This window comes from Capsicum annuum, chromosome 5, assembly GCF_002878395.1.
Source record: "Capsicum annuum cultivar UCD-10X-F1 chromosome 5, UCD10Xv1.1, whole genome shotgun sequence".
NCBI classification, from domain to species: Eukaryota; Viridiplantae; Streptophyta; class Magnoliopsida; order Solanales; family Solanaceae; genus Capsicum; species Capsicum annuum.
The window spans coordinates 63961349-63988747 of NC_061115.1; the positions used below are offsets into that span (position 1 = coordinate 63961349).

Genomic DNA, 27399 nt, shown 5'->3' on the forward strand with positions numbered 1-27399 from the left:
ATTTTCAATCATTGGTGATGGCCCTATTTCATAAGGATCAAAATGACAAGGGCATTAATCAAAAGGGCAGGTTCACTCTCATACCCATGATCTTAATAGAAATAAGTAAGGCTTTAACCGAAGTAAAGGGGGGAAGGAGATTTTTTGAGGGCAGTAACCTGATATTGCAGTTATGGATGATGGAGCATTTGCATACACCTTCTTTAGTTGGACCAGACGTGGTAGACCGTTGTATTCCCAATCGAGTGAAAGTCATGGACTCCAGGTTGCGTTTGGATAAATTTTCGCTACCCGTGGGAGTCGAGGCTTGGATTGAATTTCTTGAATCAAGAATCGGGGATAACATTTTGTGGACTTATCTGTGCCTTTGACCGAAGATAATCATGTCATAAACATACTAGAATAAATAGAAATACTATCTAGTACAATCAAAATACTAAAGTTCTATACATACTGGTACTCTAGTCTGACAAAGCCTCTACTACATAAGACTGCGGAGCCATTGGAACAGATCCCCAACTGATCTGTACTAATCTGGAACTAAACAACCATCTACTATCAAGTTAAAATAAGGGACTTAGGTCCTCAAACCATGAGGACTCACCAACTGTATGAATGCAGATGAAGGTACTTGAAGATCACTGTCGCTGCTGAGACTGAGCACCTGAACCTACATCACGAGAAAATATAAAACACAGAAGAATATGGGAATCAGTACTTGGGAATGTACTGAGTATGTGGGGGTGCAGGCAACATTTAAATACTATCATAAATGTAAAAAAAAATCATGCATGCTGATAATAATGACTCTCTTCACTTGAGTTACCTAAAAAATATTTTCCATAAATCATCAAAAATAACACATGCTTCATAAATCTGACAAAGCATTGGACTCAACTCACACTCTTTGACTCATGACTTAGAGTGACTCGGTAACTCATGAAACTTGGACTATTATGGACTTGGGAGTTTCTTATAACCGACATAAACCATGTGAGCTTACATGGAGTCCAACGTCTTGCCCATGTTGGGGAGAGTTGTTTTATCCTTACCATCGGAGTAGAACCTTAACTTTAGTGATAACTGTCTTGGTCTTTGGTCCTTAATATTAATCCTATGGTCGCTTGTAGTTCTGAGAAAGTAGGATACGCTAAACCCATACTTCCTGCTCGGTGCTAAATACTACTCCCAGACTTAAGCTCGGAACGCATTAGGAAATCCACCTTAGTCAACTCAAGGTTCTATTATGAAGACCAAAATATAAATATATATCTCACTTGCAAATCATAATAAACTTGTGGATTCCTAACACGACTAAATCTCAAAATAATCTTTCTCATCATCTAGTACACTTGCTTATCAAATCATATCAAGTATCAAATCTTCCAGAAAACATCATAGAACTTATTCTTAACTCTCAAGATCAATATCAAAATGTATTCAATAGACAAACTTCTCATGGAAAAACATAAATCATGGTACTTATCATAAATCACTTAGAAATTATCATTTCATGATAACAATATACAACTCATGATATAAATTCTTAATTTAAGAAATAAGACAATGAAGTAGTCATATGTGTCAATATTGTATAGCTCAAATCTCATAAATCCTTGATAAAGTAATTTGGATGTAAACCCACTTTTCAAAATTCATGAAATTCAATAGAAATTAAATCTTTGGGCACAAGAACGAAAGAAGTGTTCTTGTTCAAAACCCCGCATACCTTAATCTTTGAAATTGGATGAACTTCAGTGCTTGAAACTTTATCCACACTTGAAATAAATAATTCTTGAAGCCCACACTATGAGGAACTTGGTTCTTGAAGAAATTTTGAAGATTTATGGATGGTTCTTGGAAGATTTATGTTCTTGATATAACCCTAGTTATACTATCTCAAGAGAATTGGAAGAGAAAATGATTGAATTAGGGTTTGGATGGGATTCTCATATTTCTAGAGGCCTCTAAAACATTGGAAAAGACCAAAATATCCTTGCAAAAACATCTCTAAATTGCTAAAAAAACAGCTAACGACATCCTTGATAGGCCGTCAGACCCGTGATAGGATGTCACTAAATGCCATCAAAAAAGGGTTGAATTTTATGATTTTCTTCCTAATGCTGATGACATCATCAGAAATGTTACGATGTTGTCAGTAATGTCATCAGAAACGTGACAGGCCGTCAGAAACGTCGTCACCCTTTTCCAGAATGACATGCTGGAGTAAAATGGGTATAACTCTTTGCTCCGGTATCGGATTTTGGAGAAATTTGTATCGTTGGAAAGATAATTCAATTATATATCTGTTGATAGGTCATAAGATCAAAAATTCCAAGTATATTTAGAGATACACTCATTTGAAGTTGACTATACCAATATCTTTCCCAAGAATTCAATCGGTAAGGAATGTTTTGATTCACCCAATCATTAGGACATCTTTAAGACCTTAATACACACCATCCTTGGTTTGAAAACATCCCAAAATATTATAATTTATTTCTCATGAGCTTGATTCATGGTTGCACTATTGGTTAGAGTCTCGGGGTATTACAGGAATTCCTTGAAAGCATGCATACTTCATAATCCAGACCTTGTAGTGATCCCAGAAGTAAGATCAATAATAAAATTCTCAATAGGATGTGATCCTTGATACTTGTAACCTTTTGGAACCAATACAAGTGAGCTACTAGGATTACTGCTGATGTTCTAAGATAGGGTAGTTAGGGGCTCAGTTCCCCCTGTCATTGTGCCTCCAGATTTAGTTCCTCCTATTGAGGTGCCTCCATGTTTGGTAGCTCCAGTCGATGAACCAGTTTGTGTAACCTATTCCTTAGAGGTACTTCCTTCTTGTAGGTTAGTCTTAACATAGGATTTATCAAAAACTACATGCATGCTTTCTTCAATATAGTTATTTTTGTTGTTTAAAACCCTATAAGCCTTACTATAAAGTGAATAACCTAAGAAGATTCCCTCATCAGTTTTAGCATCAAATTTTCCCAGATTATCCTTTCCATTATTATATATGTAATATTTTTAACCAAGGATTGTAAAATGAGAAATGTTTGTCTTTCTTCCTTTTAGTAATTCCCAGGGAGTCTTATTTAACATAGGTCTGATCATGCATCTATTTATGGTATATGCTGCAGTAATTATTGACTCAGCCTAAATGTTTTTAGCAATATTTACTACAAGAATCATTGTTCTAGCCATATCTTCCAAGGTTTTAATCTTTATTTCCACCACTCCATTTTGTTGGGGTGTTCTAGGAGCAAAAAAGTTATGATCTATACCATTTGCTGAACAAAATTCTAAGAACTTGACATTCTTAAATTCTGTACCATGGTCAGATCTTATGAAAACTAATGAAGTGCCCAATTTCTTTTCAATTTTCTTAATGAAAATTATAAAGAAATCAAAGGTATCTTATTTAGAGGATAAAAACAATGTCCAGGTGAACCTAGAATAATCATCAATAGTTACAAAAATATACCTTTTCGCCCCTCTGATTTGAAGTATCATTGGTCCATACATGTCCATATAAGCTAGGTCAAGACACTTGGTAGTGCTAACATGGTTCTTTGACTTAAAAGAATATCTTACGTGCTTCCCCCTTACACAGGCACTACATAACTTTTCTACCTTAAACTTTGTTTTGGGAAATCCCAATAACATATCTTTGGAAGAAAGAATGTTTACTTGTTTCAAACTTGCATGTCCAAGTCTCTTGTGCTAAAGGAGGGGATCATTTTCTATTGCACTTAGAGAAGTCAACTCTGATCCTGGTATTACCATTATGTAAGCCTTGTATAAATTTCTGTATCTTCTTGTAGTGAGTATAATCTCTTTGGTGTCCATCCTCTTGACTTTGACTTATGTAGAAGTAAAAATAACTTTATTACTTTTATCACACAGTTATAAGATGCTCAGCAAGTTGTGTTTCAATCCTTCTACAAGATAGACATCTTCCAATACTCTTGACTCAGCTGAGCCAATTTTTCCAATTCCAGTAATGATTTTATTTTTTCCATCACCAAAAGAAACTCCTCCTCCATTTATTTTGGAAAGTGAAAGGAACTTTTTTTATTACCAGTCATATGTCTTGAGCAATCATTGTGCAGGTACCAATTCCTTTTGCTTCCATTCACCTTTTCTTGCAAAAAATCAATGGTTAGACTTAGGAACTTAGACAAGCTTGGGTCTTGTTTTATGAGTAAATAGATCAATTAAATTTCTTCTAGTCCATGCTGGCAACATGTAGTGCAACCTATTTCTCAAACCTGAATGAATTCTTTTCTTTTCGTTCTGAGAAAATTTATTTGCCAAGTTTCGACTGTTTGATCTACTTTTAGCAGCTACTGGACATTCTGTTGTTAATATCATCAACACTTTTGTGGAATCCCAAACCTTCCTTTTCATTGTAATTTCTTTCACTCAATTTGTGAACAATTCTTAAGGAATTTGTCCACCTACTAGCTGTTTCAAGATCAAGTTTCAGTTTAGAGACTTCTTCATGTAGTTTGTTTACCATGTCAGCTTCATTACTACACTCTTGTTTGTACTTCTCTAATTCAAGTTCAGCACTTTCTTGTTCTTTACTCAGGGCTTTTTTCCCATTTTTAGTCAGAGTCACTTTTAGTTTCAGACTTAAGATCATTATTTTAAGAATCAAGTTCTGCAACCTATTTCTTTAGAGTGCAGTTTTCCTTGTCAACTATATCTTTACAAACTTTTAAGTTAATGAGATCAAATTTAAGGCTTGCAAGACTGTTGAACAACTTATCCATATCAGAAGTTAATTGTTGGAAATCATCAATTAGCGCACTTATCAAAGAAACAAGTTTTGATTTAGAAAAAAATGAAGTTTCTCTTTAAGTTCAAGTATGCTTACCTCAGAAGCCTCATTTTCTTTCTATAAGTCTGAATCTCTAAGTGCCATGAATGCAGTCTCATCAGCTTCATCATCATCTGAGTTAAATCCCCATGTTGCCATCATTACATATTCCTCGCTTCTTTTGGCCTTTTCTTTTAATTTCTTTTCTGTTCTTTCCTTTTTCCATTCTATTTCCTAGACTGGACAATCTCTGATCTGATGATAAGTCTTACTACACTTGTATCATCCATTTGGATTGTCATTTGAACATTTCTTCCTACCTATTCTCTTCTTCTTTTTAAAGAATTTTCTGAAGTTCTTAGTTTTGAAGGCAACTTATTCCTTATCAAGTTCAAATTCTTCATCTCTATCAGAAGCCTTCAATTCCAAGTTTTTCTCCAGCACTGCTTGTTCTTTGGTTCCATCAACTTCCATTTCATAAGTCGTCAAGTTCCCTACCAGTTCATCTAGGGTCATACTTTTGAGATCCTTATTTTCTTCCCTAATTGTAGTTACCTTAACATTCCACTTTGATTTTGGCAATACCCTCAATACCTTTTCAACCTCTTCCTCCTCATAGATGATTTTTCCAAAGAAGTTAGCTCCTTTGTTAAGGCAGAAAGCCTTGTCATCATCTCATATAAGGATTCGTTTTAATTCATATTAAATGCCTCATACTCAGTATAAAGAAGAGAAATCCTGAATTTCCTAACTTGAGAAGTACCCTCATGTGCATTTACCAGTGCATGCTATTGCTTAGCAGTGGTGCAGTTTGACACCCTGTTGTATTCAGCAGGTCCTAATCCATAAACTAGGATGTTCTTAGCTTTCCATTTTTCTTTAATGCCACTAAATCATCAATAGTAAATTCAGTCCTTACTTTCTTGACTGGTTCACCATCAACCAATTTCATTAGAATAGTAGGACCATCAGTAATCCTATCCCATAATTCATAGTCTTCACCTTGGATGAACATCTCCATCCTAGTCTTCCACCATATAAAGTGGGAACCATAAAAGAGTGGAGGTCTAGTAGTTGACTGACCTTAACTGTGCCCAGTAGGAGGCGCAGAACACATCATTGTGATCTTTTCTTAAGTGCTACTCTTGTTTAAGACAGCCTCTCTATTATACCACTTACTAGAGTGAGTGCCCTACTGCTTTTAATATTATACTCTACTGGTTGCCTATCTGTGGAACAGGTAAACCAACATAGTTCACAGAAGTAAAACTTAAACACAATATTTTTATGTGGAAAACAGCCGGCTCAAGAAAGGTGTAAAAAACCATGACCTATACCTCTACAGGATTTACCCCAACTTCACTATATCTCTTAAGCGTCAACAATCAACAAATTACAAGACTTCTTGTGAACTAGGAATTAAAACTTCCAACTCCTATTTCTACAAAAACATAAATCTTTCCAAGATAAGTGTTCCCAAGTCTTTGAGTTCCCTGACTTGAAGACACAACTCTTAACTCAGTTTATACTTCACTGAGACTAGAATAAAAACCCATCACAACTCAACAACCCTACCTATTACAAAATTAATGACTTGCTAAGTGAGGAACCAGGTTCTTCTTCAAGTAAGTTAACTATTTTTCTTATTGTTGACTATTTTTTTAGTGCACGAGTGAAACACTTGAATGTCGTTTTTTGTATTTAATCCAACTCTAATTGACTCCTTTAGTTGATGTATTCTTCTATCTACAATAGGACTCCTAGGTAGTTTCACTCTTTGTTGCTGCCATTTCTCTCTCCTTAACTAAATAGTACTCTTCTCTTTTATCCCCTAGTCTTGTAGAACTCCTTGATCAACTCAACTTCTAGATACTGTATTTATTTTCTCCTCAATCATAGCATTTGAAATAATTCTAAGCCTTCTTTCTTATCCACTTTTGTCTTAATGCATTGTCAGCCTTGCATTAGTTCAATATGTAAGAACCAGTAACTTCTCTTTCATTACTTGTATGGAACAGCTTGCACAACATATTTAATTCACATGTCCATCATCAAAACTTCACATTCCCTAACACATCTAGTAAAGCATCAGTAGAATTGCTAGAGTAACTAAAGGCTCATGAAAGAAATATCAATGATGAGTGTATGGTATGCCTTGAAGAGATAGCAGAAAAAACTCAATTACTATTTTTGCATTGCTCTCATATTTTTCATGTTTTGTGTGTTACAAAATATTTAGGAAAAAGTAACTATTATTCTCATTGTCAGTATGAGCTGCCAAAAAATATACAAGAACACTCTATAACCTATGAATATTTTTTAATTAAAAGTGATGTTCTATGATATGGATGTATTACAAGGAAATCTATTGAATCGATTATGGAATATCCAATTATCATCTAGTACTTTTATAAAAAACAAATAGTTTTATAATATGAACAATCTAAGATTCCAGTTGAACTTTTGAAGCTCATAGATAAGCAATGTCGATTTATGAAATAAAATTTCAATCAAGAATAACTTTTTTATCGGTCATAATAACACCTACTTTTATTAATCAAGAGGTAATCTAAACCCTATCCTGGAGTTTGAAGTAATTGGCTAATTATTGGAAAGTTTATGAAATATCAAAAATAAGCATTCAACAAAATTGGATACAGTAGTAACATAAATTAAATAGTACTAATATCAATAAGGGAGAGAGAGAAAATGAATATCCATGACCTAGTAAGATTGGTACAAGAGCCACTAATACCAAACAAATAGTAGAAGGGGAGAGAATCAACTCTGACTCATAAAGCTTACCCTCTCTCAAAATCCAAAAGCTAGCGGGATAGAACATCTGTGGTCGTGATCATACTCGGATCTGCATCATAAAATATGTAGATGTGTAGCATGAGCACCAAAATAGTAGGTAATAAATAGCAACATAGAAAACCTGAGATAAATCATAATAACAGTATATAAAATGCGAGAATGCAATATGATATCGTGGAATAAGATAATATCTATTTGACTACTCTAAAATTTAGAATAAGTTATCATTCATTATAATGAATAAATAAAATTGAATACAGTCTATCAATAACTTAACTGGACCTCCATAAGCCCAAAAGGTACAAACACGAGGGAAAACCCAACTGAGCCTCTATAAGTCCAGTAGATGCAAATAAGGAATAGCATACTATTAATAAGGTGAGAACAATGAGACCACACTGGCAATTTCCTTTAATCCATAATGCTAAATTTAAACAAGAATTGAAGAGTGATGTTATCATAATAATGTTATAAATAGATCATACGTGCCATACTTAAACCAGAACTAGAGTATTGTACCATCATATCAAAGTATTATATATGAATCATAATTTATAGAATTGAACCGCAACTAGTATGTAAGTGCAAGGTTAAAAGTTTCTCCAAAGGTCAAAAAAGTGTATAAATCTTTCTAAGAGTCAAGAATTATTCTACAGAGATGAAAAAAGGCCTCTCATGTATACAAGGGATACTTTAGATGTTTGACCCAAAAGAGGGATGAATAATCTTAGTCTCCAAAGACCCACTACTAAATATTAATGAAATGGAAACTAGGATTAGAAAAACATCTAACACCAAGAAGAAAGGAGCCCAAACTCTTTCTAGAACAAATATCTAAGCGGCTAAAAAAACTAATAGTTACTAAACATACAACCAAGTCATAAAAATCCTACCTATCACTATCATAATGCCATACCAATATAAAAATAAAGTTTAATATAGAAGAGAATTAAGAGTAGACTACCTGGACACCACTGAATGATCCATGAAGTCTACTATATTAGAGCTTTTCATTCTTAGAAGCCTCTACATGATGCCACATAATTAATATAATAATCTATACATTAATATGAGAGTAACAACATCCATAATCTATATTATTGCTTTGAGTACAAAATTAAGTTAAAAATATCATGTGCAACCCACTCACAAAATGACAATTTTTAAATTATCAAATGGTCCCACTAAGATGAAGGATCATTTACCCTAAAAAATATGTGAAATTCAAGAAAAAAAGATCCCTAAATCAACCCCAAAAGTAAACTAGGAATTTGGGTTTGAATTAGACATTAATCAAGAATTTAATGGAAACTTAAAGAAATATAGATGAGAAAATGTCTGAGATAATATTTCCAAATCGCTCCTTACTTTCATAGCTTGCTAGGGTTTTAATGGACTCGGAACATAAGAAAAATAGAGAAAAATGGGTTTCAAAGTAATAAATAATTCTAGAGGTCCCTTCATCGTAACTGTTGGGACCCTATCGCGAATGAGATGTCAAAGCTGGCTTACCCATTATGAATGTGACTGATCCACCAAGAACGCAAGGGAGAAAGAAGAACTAGTCGGCTGGATGACTCTTTAAAAATTCAATGGCCCCTTCTCAAATGTGTCCATGGACTCACAAATGCAAATGCCATTTTTTGCTTGCACTAGCTAAAATGCACCAAAAAATTGGCAAAGTTTTTATGTTTTTTATTGGACCCTCAAGATTCATCTGAAATCTCATGAACCTAAGAAACTATGCTACAAGATCAAATTTGATATTTCAAACTTAGTAGTTCCACCAAAATTTCCATCCAAGGTTATTTCAACAAAATATGGGTCTCATACCTAAGGGTCGTTTTAACCAACGACTACCCAATAGAGCAAAATAAGTCTAAAAGTCTTGGTACCTAAACCATGGATTCCTTGTATCCTAAAATAGATGTTAAAAATATAATGAAACTATCATAATTGCCATTATAGTCTATTTTTCTACACTTTAGCCCCTATGTGATACCCGTACTTTTCCTAGCTTGAAATTTTCTCCAAGAATGTTAGAAACTTTATTTAAAAGATGAATCCACTTTTATAGATATGGTATTTTCAAGATTTTAACTTTTTTCATATGGGAAATTCAATAACCTTTCCATCGATACAAAATTCGTCCAAATTCAACACTAGGGCAAAGAGTTATAGCCTTTTTACTGAAATAGTGTATCACCTAAGCATTCAGTGTGTTACGAAGATAGTTAAAATGGCAATCGTCAATTTCCAGTGTTGCTGCATGATAGTGGCACATCGCTCCAAACTTCCAGGTCTCAAACAAGGTCCACCGTGTAGATTCCCAATTGTCTAGTTCCAGTGACTTGGCGCAATAGTGGCATTCGCGCCAAGGATAAAAATGGAAAATTTTCTCAGAAAATAAATACGTGTTCTAGGGTTAAAATGGTAAATTTTTCACCCAAGATAAACCTTATAAAATGAGTTTTGGCATAATTCAGTAGCTTATACTCAATTACTCTCAAAGACTCTCAAGAACAAGCCTTAGGGTTTTTATAGAAGGTTCAATTCCAAGGGAATTCACCATTAAATTTCAAGAATATCTCCATCAATCTTCATATAATCATGAACTAAGGTATGCATAGTATTCATTCATGGGCTCCTTTCATCCATGAAGTCCAAGAATCCCTTTTCAACTACAAGTTATGGATTTTCTTCATGTGTTCATGCTTGGTATGTTATCTTTGATGTTGATAAATAAGGAATTGATTTCTATTCCGTGATTTGATGATAAATTCCATGTTGGTTTATTAGTATAGATAAAGATTTATGAAATCTCATGACTAAAACCTTATATGATAAAATTGGAAGTGACCCATGATGTTTAATTGCAATACCATGATGTTTATATGTACTATGCCTATCATACGTTTGATTAAATGCCTAGATGAAGGAATATTGTCTAACTAGCATGATATCATAAAATCCCCATGTATGTACAAGTTCATTCCTATTACATGTTTGATGAAATGCTCCTATGAATGTTGTATGTATTATGATGTTAGTCAAGTCTTCAAGTAAATTATGCTATGTCAGTTTCGTTCTATCGAGACCTGGGGGAACTTGTACCCGAAATATTAGCTGTGTGCCTAGATCCATGACATATTTTCATGAAACTCTCAGTCAAGCTATGAACTCTTAGACTTTATATAGTCTTATGACTCAGGAAAAATTTCCTTGATATCATATCTTAGTCAGTTATCAGATATCAATAATATTCCATCATCCACAGAAATTTAGTAACTCAGTCCTTGCTCAGTTCAGTTCAGGAAATCATGTTCAGTGTCCATTCAGATATGAGTAGGAATTAGCATCGAGTGAACCCAAGGATGGGGACGCAGTTGTTATACGAGGGTGTGATTGCTAGAAGTAATCCTTATGTTCCAGAACAATGTAGCCAGCACAGGTTCAGACATCGTAGCCTGCTATATGTGGGTAAATGAGGTGGCTTAACCTATTATGTGAGGTTTCCCACCATTCTCGCTAGAGTTACCTGTTATATGAGGGTTACTCACATATTGTCCTTACCAGTGGCGTGGTATTGACTGTTATAGCACAATTGGGGTATGTCAGTTAGATGACTACTTCCCACAATCTTAGTTATAGTCTCATTCTTAGTAAAAAAACTAAGATAGTTCTTCAAATTTTAGGACTGTCAGATACATTCAATTTAGATACAGTACTAAACTCAAATAGTTTCATTAGATTCAGGACTGTTAGATACAGTCACTCATGTAATCAGTTATATCAGTTCTCAGAACTAATGTTATCAGTATTCATCTTCAGGACTGCTAGATACATCAACCAGACCAGTTCTTCATAATCAGAACTGTCAGACACAGTCATTTATGTATCAGTAACATAGTATCAGTTCCTCAGTATTCTACATAGTATCAGTTCCTCAGTATTCAGTAATACAGTATAAGTCTTTCTCACTCATCACTGACTCAGATGTCTATATTATTAAACTGAGTAGTCAGAACTCAGTATTCAATCCTATCACGATCTCAGTTATAGTTATGTAGTCATATATGTATTTTTACATTCATGTTAGTTAGTTAGTTAGTATTGTTCATGCATATGAACCATTTGCATTCAGCCTACCTCACTTGCATACTAGTATATTCAAAGTACTGACACATTTGTGCTATGATGTCTTATACCATAGGTTTAAAAGCATGAGCTCCAGAGAACCAGTACCATCCCAGTTCAGCGATTAGAGTTACCAAGGAGTCCTCATCCTTTGAGGACATGATTATAATGCCCCGAGATCCCATCTCAAGACGTCACATAGTGCTTATCGCCCCGAAGGACCACAAGCTAACCTTTTTGTAATATCCATACCTATACACTGCATAATATCAAAAATAAATGTGGAAACTAGCCATAAGGTTCAATATATCTATGATACTCATACTACAAAAAACTAAATACTAATACATCCATCTGAAAAGCCTCTAAACTGTCTGAACTGTAGAATTGATGGGACAGGTCCCCAACTAACTCCGTCAACTGAAAATAAACAAAGTCTGAAGCAATAATAGTAAACTGAGATTCTTCATGGAAAGAAGAGGACTCACTACTACTATTACTGACTGGGATTGAACTGCTGGGGATACTCTGGATCCTATGCCTCTAAAACTATGGTTTAAAATAAAAAATCTTAGCACAAATGCGTCAGTACAGGAATGTACCGAGTATGTAGATGGGGTAGGCTAATGCAAGGGCTCATGCATGCACAATATCTAAACTGACTAATAATGAAGATTTCGCATGAGAACACATACATAAATGCACAGAACATGAACACAATAATCGCAACTATAGATACTGAAACTAGGATACCACCTTACTGTAGACTGAAATCACCATGAAAATTGAGATATGAAATCACTGACTCATCTGATACTTATAACTGAGGATTTCAATGTACTTACATCAAGGATGGAACTCGGAGCTTACTATTTTTGACTTAAAAATTAGAGATCAACTTTTCTAACAAGTTATTTTGGAGTAATTCTCAATGATAAGACGTGTGATCATGTTTGAATCTGACAACATGAATACTTAATAGAATCTAAGATAGATATCAAGCCTATCTGATGGGAGATCTCTAGATATGATAATAAGAATATTCAACATGGTCTGAGACTGAGATCAACTTTTTTAATCGATTACTTTGGAAGCTTTATCAATGATAAGAAATATGATTATATCTGAATCTGACGACAAGAATATTCAATAGAAATCTGATACTGTAATCAATCTTATCTAGTGGTATATCTTTGAATATGATATCAAACAACTATATATTAGATCAAGCCTATCTTATGGGATGGTCCATAAAAAAATGGAACTATCTGAGTAACTCATAAAGATAAAGGACTATATTTAACATTCCTGACTTCTGAAGATTAATTCTGAACCTAAAACTAAATCAGAAACTAAAATTGTGGAAAGTAGTCATCTAACTGACATGCCCCAACCTACCATAGGTGGGGTCCAACCTTAATCCCCAGTTAGAAGGGTGCCAATACCGTGCCATAGGTAAAGACATTATTTTTTCTCTAAGGTCAGGCTCTCTGGCGATGACAATCAATATGTTATCAAGCTTGCTTAACAGGTGACTCCTTTTCATACGCTGGCTACTCAGTTTTGGAACATAAGGATTGCTTCTAAGAATCACAACCTTTACTAGCAGGTGAGTTCCCATCCTTGGGTTCGCTCTGTGCTGAATCCTACTCCCAACTGAAAGACACTAATCTGATTCTTAGACTGAACTTAGACTGAGCTGAATCTGATATTCATCATGTTTCTCAAAATAGATAACTGAGTTATGTTGAGATTACTTAGTTCCGTATCTGATGAAAAAAGATATTAAATCATGGTATCTGACTGATGGTACAGAGCTTGAATAGATTACTCAAATCGCTTCTGAGATTAGAATTGCATCACTTGAATACTATAAGATCTGAGCTGATTACAAGACTGAGGCTAGATTACTAGTGATACAAAGATTACAGAGTGAATTTAGAATACTGAGCTTTCTTAAGTTCTACACTTGTCTAAGGATACAGAGTTCTATAATTCACTGATTTCTAATAATCATGGCTCAACTAAAACTATCGAGAAACTGACACGGGCTCTAAACAACAGCTCTATTGTAGGGTATAAATGCCCCCAGGACTCGATGACATAAAAGTAAAGCATAATCATTCATTCATCACCACGTTCATTCATATATCATCACAATAATTCATGCATCATTAAAATCATCAAAGCATACCATAATCATTCAAGCATTTTTTACAATCATTGAGGGGCCACTTTAGGTATCTTGGAATCATAATCATGTAATAACGTAGGAGAAAACATGCTACTAGAACGTACTCCATTCAACAAGGTCTTATATCAAGTACTTCATACCTATATCAGTCTTGACATGTATTTGGATATCACATGGCTTTGGGAAACTCCATACTATCATGTCATAACTTACTTGCTAACCACTTGGCATATATTAAAAGCTTAACATATAACAAGAGCACATAATTAAGGAATTTACTACTATCACCTCTCCACTTGTTCACTAAGGTCCTTCAAAAAAACACTAGATATGCACGGGTTCAGACTTATTTGGGAATTTCCTACTACCAGGGAATAATTCATTCACTTGGGTGTTTTATCAAATACTAAGCACAAACTAACTCACAGCTTGGGTTTCCTATTCAACAAACTATAATGGCCCTTATGCTTCACCTAAGCTCTTTATAAAAGCTATCGGGGACATGCTTCACTTATTCAACCATTTCTACACCCAAAAGTCAGGAACCCATCACATAGAGCACAACTTCAAGAAGGTCTATCACAAATATCACATGAATTCTACATACTAGGGTCAAAGCTCATAAATTTTTTAAGCAAACATAAATCAAATATCAACAACAAATTAAACATCAATTTAAACTCATACATATCATTAACAACTCATAAAGATAAAAATCTTTTAGTTTTAAAAAAGGTTCTTGAGCTTCTTGGATGAAAGGGACCCAAGAATCAACATCTACATACATTAATCTTTGAAATTGGATGAATTCTAATACTTGAGACTCTATCCGCAATTATAAAAAATAATTATTGAAGCCCACACTATGAGGAACTTGATTCTTGAAGAAATCTTGAAGAATTTATGGATGATTTTTGGAAGATTAGGGTTCTTGATGAAACCCTAGTTATTTTCACTTGAGAGAATTAGAAGAGAAAAATGATGAAATTAGGGTTTTGGAAGAGGTTTTCCATATTTTTAGAGGCTTTCAAAAGGTGGGAAAAAACCAAAATACCCATGAAAAAATGTTCTAAAATTGCTGGACAAATATTGCTGACAACATTCGTGACAAGCCGTCAGGCCTACAACGGGCCATCACGAATTGTCGTCACCAAAAGGGTGGATTTTGTGACTTTTTGCCTTAAGGTGACGACATTTGTGATAGGCCATTAGGCTTATGATGAGTCATCACAAAAGGTCGTCATAGATTTTCTAGGCTTACACGCTAGAGTAAAATAAGCATAACTCTTTGTTCCGATATCGGTTTTAGACATAATTTACATCGTTGGAAATACAATTCAAAGATATTTCATTTGATATATAGTAGGTCCTCTAATTCAATATATTCAAGTAGTTATGGTCGATTTAAGTTGACACAAATTTTGACATTCACTAAAACTTGAATGATAGGAGAGCTTTTAACTCATCAATGAGTTAGGTGACCTCTATCATCTTAATTCATGCTCAAATTGATTCCCACACAATTCAAAGTAATTCATACTTTGGAGGATATTTCTAAAACATTTAGACTAAAATTTTTGCTTTACCAAAATATGCTCTAAGCCTCAGACTGGAAGAGGATTTTACGGGGCATTACATTATCTCCCCCTTGTGAATGTTCGTCCTCAAATGTCGCTTGATAGACTGAGAATACGGATCAACAGAACTTTCTCAAGCAATGGAAATATTTTAGATTAGGACTACACAACTGGAATGACTGACATATAGAGTTCTCACATTGGGCATGCATATCTAATGCATGGAATACTCGATTAATGATACTCATAGCTGAATTCTCGTAATACACATGCATATCTGATGTATGGACTTATGACTGGGATGATCTCATGAATACAAGACTGAACACACGCTGACAAGATGAACTGTTTCTACTAAATGTGCATATCTAATGAATAAATGTCTGGCTAAGTGGACTTTTGAAAGCACCTCTTGACAATCCAATAACAATTGATGCTAACTCCATAAAGAAAATATGAACATGCATCGGATGAATCTAATGGCATGAAACATTATAATACTATGGGGAATCTCCCTCTTGAGAACACTATGTCCTTCTAAACACACTTCGCTGAAATACTGGGGCGGTGCGCGGGGCACCTACAGATTGGGTCATGATTGACCAATCAAGATTTGAAACTCATTAATGACTCATGCTAACATATAAGCTCAAAATTAGAGCAAAGAATCTATCAATGCATGTCATAAAGATAAAGGACTCATAACATACGTGGGTCTATTTCAGGGGATCTTTCCCAATCAAGGGGAGCCTGAAATAGATGAAGTCTACCCCTTTGAGTTAGCACTCTATATTCTCACATTGTATGGCCTGGCTCACCACACCCAAAGCATAGATCACTACCGGCTCTACACACACCTTTGTGGTGCCTGCTACACTCTCTACAACTCAAATGGGTACGAACACCACTAGCACTACTCTAGGCTTTGGAGCTTGGTGCTCCCTCAGATCTGCCACCCCCAAACACAGGTGCGGGTACACTAGCTGAAGATAGAGATGGGACTAAAAATCTTTGACCATACTAAGAACTACTACCACCTTGAGACCCTGACTACGAGAAACCATGACTACCTATCTTGGCTCTTTTACTCACTCTCTCTGTTCAAAAACATGCATAATTTGAGGGATCTTCTTCACCTTTTCTAGATAAAGCTACAGGTTCTCACCTACTACTGAACTAAAGAATTCTGGCGGGTTCGTTTTTATGAAATTTCTAACCATGGCTGCAGCAAAATTTCCATCTTGCTAAGGTGGGGCTACAGCCTAATAGTTCTCCTGAACATTAGTCACAGCTTAGGCTAGCGCCTGAAAAGCTACCCGAAACTCTGTATGTGACACTCTCTCTTTCTCAAGATCTACTATCTATGCGGGTTGATCACTAACTCCACAAACAAAATCTCTGTGAGTAGGCATACTCTGTAATTTGAAGAAAGAAGTGGATTAGACTAACGATCTACTTGAGCTTATGCTCACTCACATGAAATGATCACTGATAGAAGAGGAATTGCTCCTAAGAACATCCCATAGCATCTTGTACATAAATGTGACCCGCTACACACCCATGCATAAGACTCTACTATATGAGGCTTTTCAGACTCCCTAGGACACTCTTGAACCTTAGGGTCTGACACCAAGTTTGTAATGCCCCGATATCCCATCCCGAGATGTCACACGGTGCTTATGACCCCGATGGACCACAAGCTAACCCTTTACTGATATCCATACCTATACAATGCATAATATTTGAAATAAATATGGAAACTAGCCATAAGGTTCAACACATCTATGATACTCATACTACAAAAAACTAAATACTAATACATCCGTTTGAAAAGCCTCTAAACTATCTGAACTATAGAGTTGATGGGACAAGTCCCCAACTAACTCCGTCAACTAAAAATAAACAAAGTCTGAAGCAATAACAGTAAACTGAGATTCATCCTAGAAAGAAGAGGACTCACTACTACTGCTGCTGACTGGGATTGAACTGTTGAGGATACTCTAGATCCTGTGCCTCTGAACCTATGGTGTAAAATAAAAAACCTTAGCATAGATGCATCAGTATAGGAATGTACCAAGTATGTAGATAGGGTAGGCTAATGCAAGGGCTCATACATGCATAATATCTAAACTGACTAATCATGAAGATGCTATATGAGAACACATACAAGAATACACAGAACGAGAACACAATAATCGTAACTCTAGATACTGAAACTCAGATACCACCTTACTGCAGACTAAACTCGCTACTATAAATGAGATAAGGAATCACAGACTCATCTGATACTGACAATAGAGGATCTGGATGTACTTACTTCAAGGACTGAACTTTGAGCTTACTTTTTTCGAATGATAGAATTAGAGATCAACTTTTCAAATAGATTATCCCAGAGAGATTCTCAAAGATAAGAAGAATGATCATGTCCGAATCTAACAACATGAATACTTAATAGAATCTGAGATGTAGATCAAGCCTATCTGACGGGAGATCTCTAGATATGATAATAAGAATACTCAATATGGTCTGAGACTGAGATCAACTTTTCTAACTGATTACTTTTGAAGCTTTATCAATGATAACAAATATGATTATATCTGAATTTGACGATAAAAATATTCAATAGAAATCTAATACTGTGATCAAGCCTGTTTGGTGGTATATCTCTGAATATGATATCAAATAACTATATATGAGACCAATCCTATCTAATGGGATGGTCCATAAATCAATGGAACTATCTGAGTTCCTCATAAAGATAGATGACTGTATCTGACTATCCTGACTATTGAAGACTAATTCTTAAACTGAGATTAAATCTGAAACTGAAACTCTGGGAAGTAGTCATCTAACTGACATACCTCCAACCTACCCCAGGTGGGGTCTAACCTCAACCCCCGATTGGGAGGCTGCCAATACTGTGCCACGAGTAAAGACATTATCTTTTCTCTAAGGTCAGGCTCTCTGGTGGTGACTATCAATAGGACGTCAATCTTGCTTGATAGGTGAGTTATTTTCCTATGTTGGCTACACAGTTCCGAAATGCAAGGATTGCTTTTAAGAATCACAACCTCTACTAGCAAGTGAGATCCCATCCTTAGGTTTGCTCGGTGCTGAATCCTACTCCTAAATGAAAGGCATTGATCTTATTATTAAACTGAACTTACATTTAGCTGAATCTGATACTGATCATGTTTCTCAAAAGATTTGACTGAGTTATGCTGAGATTACTTAGTTCCATATCTAACGAAAAAAAGATCGAATCATGCTATCTGACTAACTGTACAGATTTTGAATAGATTACTAGAATCAATTCTGAGATTAGAATTGCATCACTTGAATACTATTAGATCTTAGCTGATTATAGGATAGAGGCTAGATTGCTAGCGATACTGAGATAACAGAGATAATAAAGATTACTGAGCTTTCTTAAGTTCTGCACTTGTTTGAGGATACAGAGTTCTATAACTCACTGAGTTCTGAGAATTATGGCTCGATTGGAATTATTGAGAAACTGACATGGTCTCAAGACAACAGCTCTATTGTCGGGTATAAATTCCCCCAAGACTCGATGACATAAAAGTAAAGCATAATCATTCATTCATCATCACGTTCATTTGTATATCATCACAATCATTCATGCATCTTTAAAATCATCAAAGTATCTCATATTCAATAAAGTATTTTCACAATCATCGAGTGGTCACTTTGGGCAACTCGAAATAAAAATCATATAATAACATAGGTGAAAACATGATACTAGATCGTACTCCATTCAACAAAGTCTTATATCAAGTACTCCATACCTATATTAGTCTTGACATGTATTTGGATATCAGATGGCTTGGGAAAACTTCATACTATCACTTTATATCTTACTTGCTAACCACTTGGCATATATTAAAAGTTTAACATATATCAAGATCACATAATTGGGGAATTTACTACTATCACCTCTCCAATTGTTCACTAAGGTCCGTCAACAAAATACTAGACATGCACGGGCTCACACTTATTTGGGAATTTCCTACTACCATGGAATAATTCATTAATTTGGGGGTTTTATCAAACGCTAAGCACAAATTAACTCACAATTTTGGTTTCCTATTCAACATACTATAATGGACCTTATGCTTCACCTAAGCTCTTTATCAAACCTATAGGGGACATGCTTCACTTATTCAACCATTTCTACACAAAAAGGGCATGAACACATTACATAGAAAACAACTTCAAAAAGGTCTATAAGAAACATCACATGAATTCTACATACTAGGGTCAAAGCTCATAAATTTTATAGGCAAACATAAATCAAAACTAAAAAACATATTAAACTTAAATTTTAACTCATACAAACCATTAAAAACTCATGAACATAAAAATCTTTTAGTTTTAAAAATAGTTCTTGAGCCTCTTGGATGAAAGGGACCCAAGAATCAACATATGCATACCTTAATCTTTGAAATTGGATGAATTCTAATACTTGAGACTCTATCCGCACTTGTAATTATTAATTCTTGAAGCCCACACTATGAGAAACTCGATTTTTGAAGAAATCTAGATGAATTTAGGGATGATTTTTGGAAGATTAGCGTTCTTGATGAAACCCTAGTTATTTTCCCTTGAGATAATTAGAAGAGAAAATTGATTAAATTAGGGTTTTGGGAGAGGTTTCCCATATTTATAGAGGCTTCTAGAAAGGGGAAAAAGACCAAAATACCCATGGAAAAAATTCTAAAATTGCTGGAAAAATATTGCTGACGAAATCCGTGACAAGTCGTCAGGCCTGTGACGGGCCATCACGAATAGTCATCACCAAAAGAATGGATTTTGTGGCTTTGTTCCTTAAGGTGATGAAATTTGTGACAGGCCATCAGGCTTGTGACAAGTCATCACAAAAGGTCATCACAGATTTTCTAGGCTGACATGCTAGAGTAAAATAAGCATAAGTCTCTCCTCCAATATCGGTTTTAGACAAAATTTACATCGTTGGAAAGATAATTCAAAGAGCTTTCATTTGATATGAAGTAGGTCCTCTAATTCGATATATGCAAGGAGTTATGGTCGATTTAAGTTGACATAAATTTTGAGAGTCACTAAAACTTGAATGATAGGAAAGCTTTCAACTCGTCAATGAGTTAGGGGACCTCAATGATCTTAATTCATGCTCAAATTGATTCCCACACAATTCAAAGTTTTTCATACTTGGGAGGATATTTCTAAAACATTTAGACTAAGATTTTTGCTTTACCAAAATATGCTCTAAGGCACAGATTGGAAGAGGATTTTGTGGGGCATTACATTATCTACCCCTTGTAAACATTTGTCCTCGAATGTCGCTTGATAGACTGAGAATACGGATCAAGAAACTTACTCAAGAAATGGAAACATCTTAGATCAGGACTATGCAACTAGCACGACTGACATATAGAGTTCTCACACTGGGCATGCATATCTGATGCATAGAATACTCGACTGATGATATTCATAGCTGAATTCTCATAATATACATGCATATCTGATGCATGGACTTATGACTGGGATGATCTCATGAATACAAAACTAAACACACGCTGACAAGCTGAACTCTTTCTACTAAATGTGCATATCTAATGCATAAATATCCGGCTAAGTTGACTTTCAAAAGCACATCTTGATAATGCAATGACAACTAATACTAACTCCATAAAGAAAACATGAACATGCATCGAGATGAATCTAATGGGATGAAACATTATAATACTATGGGGTATCTCCTCTTTGAGAATACTATGTTCTTATAAACAAACTTCGCTGAAATACTGGGGCGGTGCGTGGGCACCAACAGACTGGGTTATGATTGACCGATCAAGATCTGAAACCCATGCATGACTCATGCTAACATATAAGCTAAAAATAGGAGCAAAGGATCTATCATTGCATGTCATAAAGATAAAGGGCTCATAACATACCTGTGTCTATTTCCGGGGATTTTTCCCAATCAAGGGGAGCCTAAAATGCATGACGTCTACCCCTTTGAGTCAGCATTCTACATTCTCACATTCTATGGCCTGGCTCATCACACCCAAAGCATACATCACTATCGGCTCTACACACACCATGGTGGCTCCTACCACACTCTCCAAAACTTAAATGGGTAAGAGCACCACTAGCACTACTCTGGGATTTGGAGCTTGGCGCTATCTCAGATCTACCACCCCCAAACACAGGTGCGGGTACACTAGCTAAAGATGGAGAAGGGACTAAAAATCTCCGACCACACTAAGAACTACTACCACCTTCAGACCCTGACTGTGAGAAACCATAACTACCTATCTTGGCTTTGTTACTCACTCTCTCTCTTTAGAAACATACATAATTTGGGTGATTTTCTTCACCTCCTCTAGATAAAGCTGTGGGTTCTCACCTACTACTGAACTAAAGAATTCTGGGGGGGTTTTATTTTCATAAAATCTCAAACCCTGGCTGCGGCAGAATTCCCATTTTGCTGAGGTGGGGTTGTAGCCTGATACTTCCCCTGAACATTAGTCACAACTTGGGCTAGCACCTGAAAAGCTGCCAAAAACTCTATATGTGACTCACTCTCTTTCTCAGGATCTACTAGCTATGCAGGTTGATCACCACCCACGGACAAAATCTCTATCAGGAGGCATACTCTGTAATTAGAATAAAGAAGTGGATTAGACTAAGGATCAACTTGAGCTCATGCTCACTCACATGAAATGATCACTGAAAGAAGAGGAACTACTCCTAAGAACATCCCGTAGCATCTTGTACAAAAATATGACGCACTACACACCTATGCATAAGACTCTACTAGATATGGCTTTTCAAACTCCCTAGGACACTCTTGAACCTTAGGCTCTGATACCAAGTTTGTAATTCCCCGAGATCTCATCCCGAGATGTCATATGATGCTTATGACCCTGAAAGACCACAAACTAATCCTTTACTAATATCCATACCTATACACTGCATAATATCTATAATAAATGCAAAAGCTAGTCATAAGGTTCAACAAATGTATGAATACTCATACTATAGAAAACTGAATTCTAATACATCCATATAAAAAGCCTGTTAACTATCTGAACTGTAGAGTTAATGGGACAAGTCCCCAACTAACTCCGTCATCTAAAAATAAACAAAGTTTGAAGCAATAATAGTAAACTAAGCTTCATTCTCAAAAGAAGAGGAATCACTGCTACTGCTACTGACTAGGATTAAAATACTGAAGATATTCTTGATCCTGTGCCTCTGAACCTATGGGGTCAAATAAAAGACCATAGCGCAAATGCGTCAGTACAGAAATGTACTAAGTATGTAGATGGGGTAGGCTAATGCAAGGGTGCATGCATGCATAATATCTAAACTGACTAATCATGAAGATATCACATGAGAACACATACAAAAATCCACAGAACATGAACACAATAATCGTAACTCTAGATACTAAAACTTAGATACCACCTTACTGCAGAATGAACTCTCTATTATAAATGAGATACGGAATCACTGATTTATCTTATACTGATAACAGAGGATCTAGATGTACTTACATCAAGGACTGAACTTTGAGCTTACTTTTTTTAACTGATAGAATTAGCGATCAACTTTTCTAATAGATTATTCCAGAGCGATTCTCAATGATAAGAAGAATGATCATGTCCGAATCTGACAACATAAGTACTTAATAGAATCTAAGATGTAGATCATGCCTATCTGATAGGAGATCTCTAGATATGATAATAAGAATACTCAACATGGTCTGAGACTGAGATCAACTTTTCTAACCGATTACTTTGGAAGCTTTATCAATGCTAAGAAATATGATTATATTTAAATCTGACGACAGAAATATTCAATAGAAATCTGATACTGTGATAAAGACTGTCTAGTGGCATATCTCTGAATATGATATCAAACAACTGTATATGAGACCAAGCCTATCTAATGGGATAGTTCATAAATCAATGAAACTATGTGAGTTCTTTATAAAGATAGATGACTGTATCTGACAGTCCTGACTTCTGAAGATTGATTTTAAAACTGAGATTAAATCTGAATCTAAAACTGTATGAAGTAGTTATCTAACTGACATGCCCCAACCTACCCCAGGTGGGGTCCAACCTTAACCACTAGTTGGAAGGGTGCCAATACCATTTCATGGGTAAATATATTAGTTTTCGTCTAAGGTCAGGCTCTCTGGTGGTGACCATCAATAGAATGTCAAGCTTCCTTGATAGGTGAGTCATTTTCCTATGCTGGCTACGCAGTTCTGGAATGCAAGGATTACTTTTAAGAATCACAACCTCTACTAGCAGGTGAGTTCCAATCCTTGGGTTTACTCGGTGCTGAATCCTACTCCCATCCAAAAGACACTGATCTGATTCTTAAACTAAACTTAGATTTAGCTGAATTTGATACTGATCATGTTTCTCAAAAGATCTAACTGAACTACGCTGAGATTACTTAGTTTTGTATCTGACGGAAAAGAGATCGAATCAAGGTATCTGACTGATGGTACAGATCTTGAATAGATTACAAGAATCACTTCTAAGATTAGAATTACATCACTTAAATACTATTAGATCTGATATTATTATAGGACGAAGGCTAGATTACTAGCAATACAGAGATTACAAAGATAATTAAGATTACTGAGCTTTCTTAAGTTCTACACTTGTCTTAGGATACAGAGTTCTATAATTCACTGAGTTCTGAGAATCATGGCTAAACTGGAATTATTGAGAAACTGATACGGGCTCTAGACAACAACTCTATTATTGGGTATAAATTCCCTCAGGACTCAATGACATAAAAATAAAGCATAATCATTCATTCATCATCACGTTCATTCATATATCATCATAACCATTCATACATCATTAAAATCATCAAAGCATCTCATAATCATTAAAGTATTTTCACAGTCATTGAGTGGTCACTTCAGGGATCTCAAAATCATAATTATATAATAACGTAGGGGAAAACATGCTACTAGATCATACTCCATTCAATAAAGTCTTATATCAAGTACTTCATACCTATATCAGTCTTGACATGTATTTAGATATCACATGACTTGGGGAAACTTCACACTATCACGTCATAACTTACTTACCAACCACTTGGCATATATTAAAAGCTTAACATATATCAAGCACACATAATTGGGGAATTTACTCCTATCACCTCTCCATTTGTTCACTAAGGTCCTTTAACAAAACACTAGACATGCACGGGTTCACACTTATTTGGGAATTTCCTAATACCATGGAATACCTCATTCATTTGGGCATTTTATCAAACACTAAGCACAAACTAACTCACAATTTGGGTTTCTTATTCAACATACTATAATGGACCTTATGCTTCACCTAAGCTCTTTATCAAACCTATGGGGGATGTGCTTCACTTATTCAACCATTTCTACACCGAAAAGTCATGAACACATCACATAGAAAATAACTTCAAGAAGGTCTATCACAAGCATCACATGAATTCCACATACTAGGGTCAAAGCTCATAAATTTTATAGGCAATCATAAATCAAAACTCAAAAACAAATTAAACATCAATTTAAACTTATACAAATCATTAACAACTCATAAACATAAAAATCTTTTAGTTTTAAAAAGGACTCTTGAGCTTCTTGGATGAAAGGGACCCAAGAATCAACATCTACATACCTTAATCTTTGAAATTGGATGAATTCTAATCCTTGAGACTCTATCTGCACTTGTAATTAATAGTTCTTGAAGCCCACACTATGAGGAACTTGATTCTTGAAGAAATCTTAAAGAATTTATGGTTGATTTTTGGAAGATTAGGGCTCTTGATGAAACCCTAGTTATTTTCCTTTGAGAGAATTGGAAGAAAAAATTGATGAAATTAGGGTTTTTGAAGAGGTTTACCAAATTTATAGAGGCTTCCAAAAGGTGGGAAAAAACCAAAATACCCATGCAAAAATATTCTAAAATTGCTGGAAAAATATTGCTAACGACATCCGTGACAAGCTGTCAGGCCTATGACGGGCCGTCATGAATTATCATCACAAAAAGGGTGGGTTTTGTGACTTTCTGCCTTAAGGTAACGACATTTTTTTATGGGTCATCAGGCTTGTGATGAGTTGTCACAAAAGGTCATCACTGATTTTACAGGCTGACATGCTGGAGTGCAATAATTATAACTCTATGCTTAGATATTGGTTTTGGACAAAATTGGTATCGTTATAAACATAATTCAAAGATATTTCACTTGATATATAGTAGGTCCTCTAATTCGATATATATAAGGATTAATGGTCAATTTAATTTGACCCAAATTTTGACGGTCACTAAAAATTGAACGATAGGAAAGCTTTCAACTCGTCCATGAGTTAGGGAACCGCTATGATCTTAATTTATTGTCAAATTAATTCCCACATGATTCAAAGTATTTCATACTTTGGAGGATATTTCTGAAACATTTAGATTCAGATTTTTGCTTTACCAATATACGCTCCAAGGCTTAGACTAGAAGAGGATTTTGTGGGGCATTACAATGATGATCACATTACTATTTCAGTTTTTAGATTATTTCAGTAATCAGAGTTATTTAGGGACATGTCCTATTAACTCCTTATTCAAAGAGTTTGGAGGCTTCAGACTATAGCATGTTAGACAGTTATTTCAGATTTGTTTTAGTATTGCTATACTGCTTTCAGACATTGTTTTATCAGATGTTTATCCTATTTTTAACCTTATGGCCTTACAACTTTTATGTATTCTTCATAATTTCAGTGTATTATTTAGTGCTTATTTACAGATATCAGTGATAGTTAAGCTTGTATCCTTTGGGGTCATAGGCACCGTGTAGCATTCCGATTTACCAGATTCGAGGCGTTACAAACTTGGTATCAGAGCCTAAGGTTCAATAGTGTCCTAGGAAGTCTACAAGCCACATCTAGTAGACTCTTATACATGTGGGTGTTTTGCACCACACTTATGGGCAGGAGGCTTTGAGATATTTTAGAAATAGTTTTCCTTCTTTCATATCTCAGATCGTGCTATAGAAAGGATCTTTAAGAAACTTTTATAGATTCTCATCATACTTTACGCATGTCAACTTTACCTTACTTTCAAGGTAATAGAAGAAGTGAAGCTCGAGTCCTAGAGATAGGACTTTCTCAGACAGACCCTACAGTCAGTTATGGGATTGCCCACAAGCTCAAAAGTATCTCATCAGTTCTGTTATATTCCAGAGTTGTACAACTATTATTCTTGATCATGAGAACTCATATTTCATCAGATCCCTTCTTTGAATTCTATGATAATATATATATATATAATTAGAAGAATGAACTCAAAAGTTCAGCAGTAGTAGAGTTGGTATAACATGATCCAGGTTGAACAGATTATATATTTATGGGGATAGTTGTACCAAGTTAAATTAGTAGGCTTGAACAGTGCGAGCAAGAATTTAAGTTTATTGACATGACGTTAGGCTTGAAGGTGTGGATGTGATCTTAGTAGTACATAAAGAAATAGAACCAGATGATGTGTTTAGTAAGGCAATCATATGTAAAAGTATATGAAGAAATAAAACCAGATGATGTGCTTAGTAAGGCAAACATGTGTCGAACAAAGTGTAAGTATGTGTCGATGATTGCGGTTTAGTTCAGAGTTTAGTAAAGTGTTTACAGACTTATGATGATGGTTTAAATCCAAGGGGGAAGTGATAGATCGAGTGAACCAGTTGAGGCTCCCAGATTCTAGTAGTAGTGCCAGTCTAGAAAGCAGTAAGGGAAGACGATTTCGGACCCATCCTTATCTTAGTGTAGAGTATTGCACTTTAGC

At 35.2% G+C, this 27399-nt stretch overlaps 1 long non-coding RNA gene across 1 annotated transcript in view; it reads right to left on the bottom strand.

Moving 5' to 3' along the window:
* Positions 1 to 336: 336 nt before the first annotated feature.
* The window catches only part of LOC107870695, a 43369-nt gene continuing 16306 nt past the window's right edge, over positions 337 to 27399 (bottom strand). Inside the window, exons 3-4 of the long non-coding RNA XR_001674279.2 lie at positions 7640 to 7700; positions 337 to 670 (exon numbers count right to left, since the gene is read on the bottom strand). This is a non-coding gene — a long non-coding RNA (uncharacterized LOC107870695). The remainder of the gene's footprint in view (positions 671 to 7639; positions 7701 to 27399) is intronic.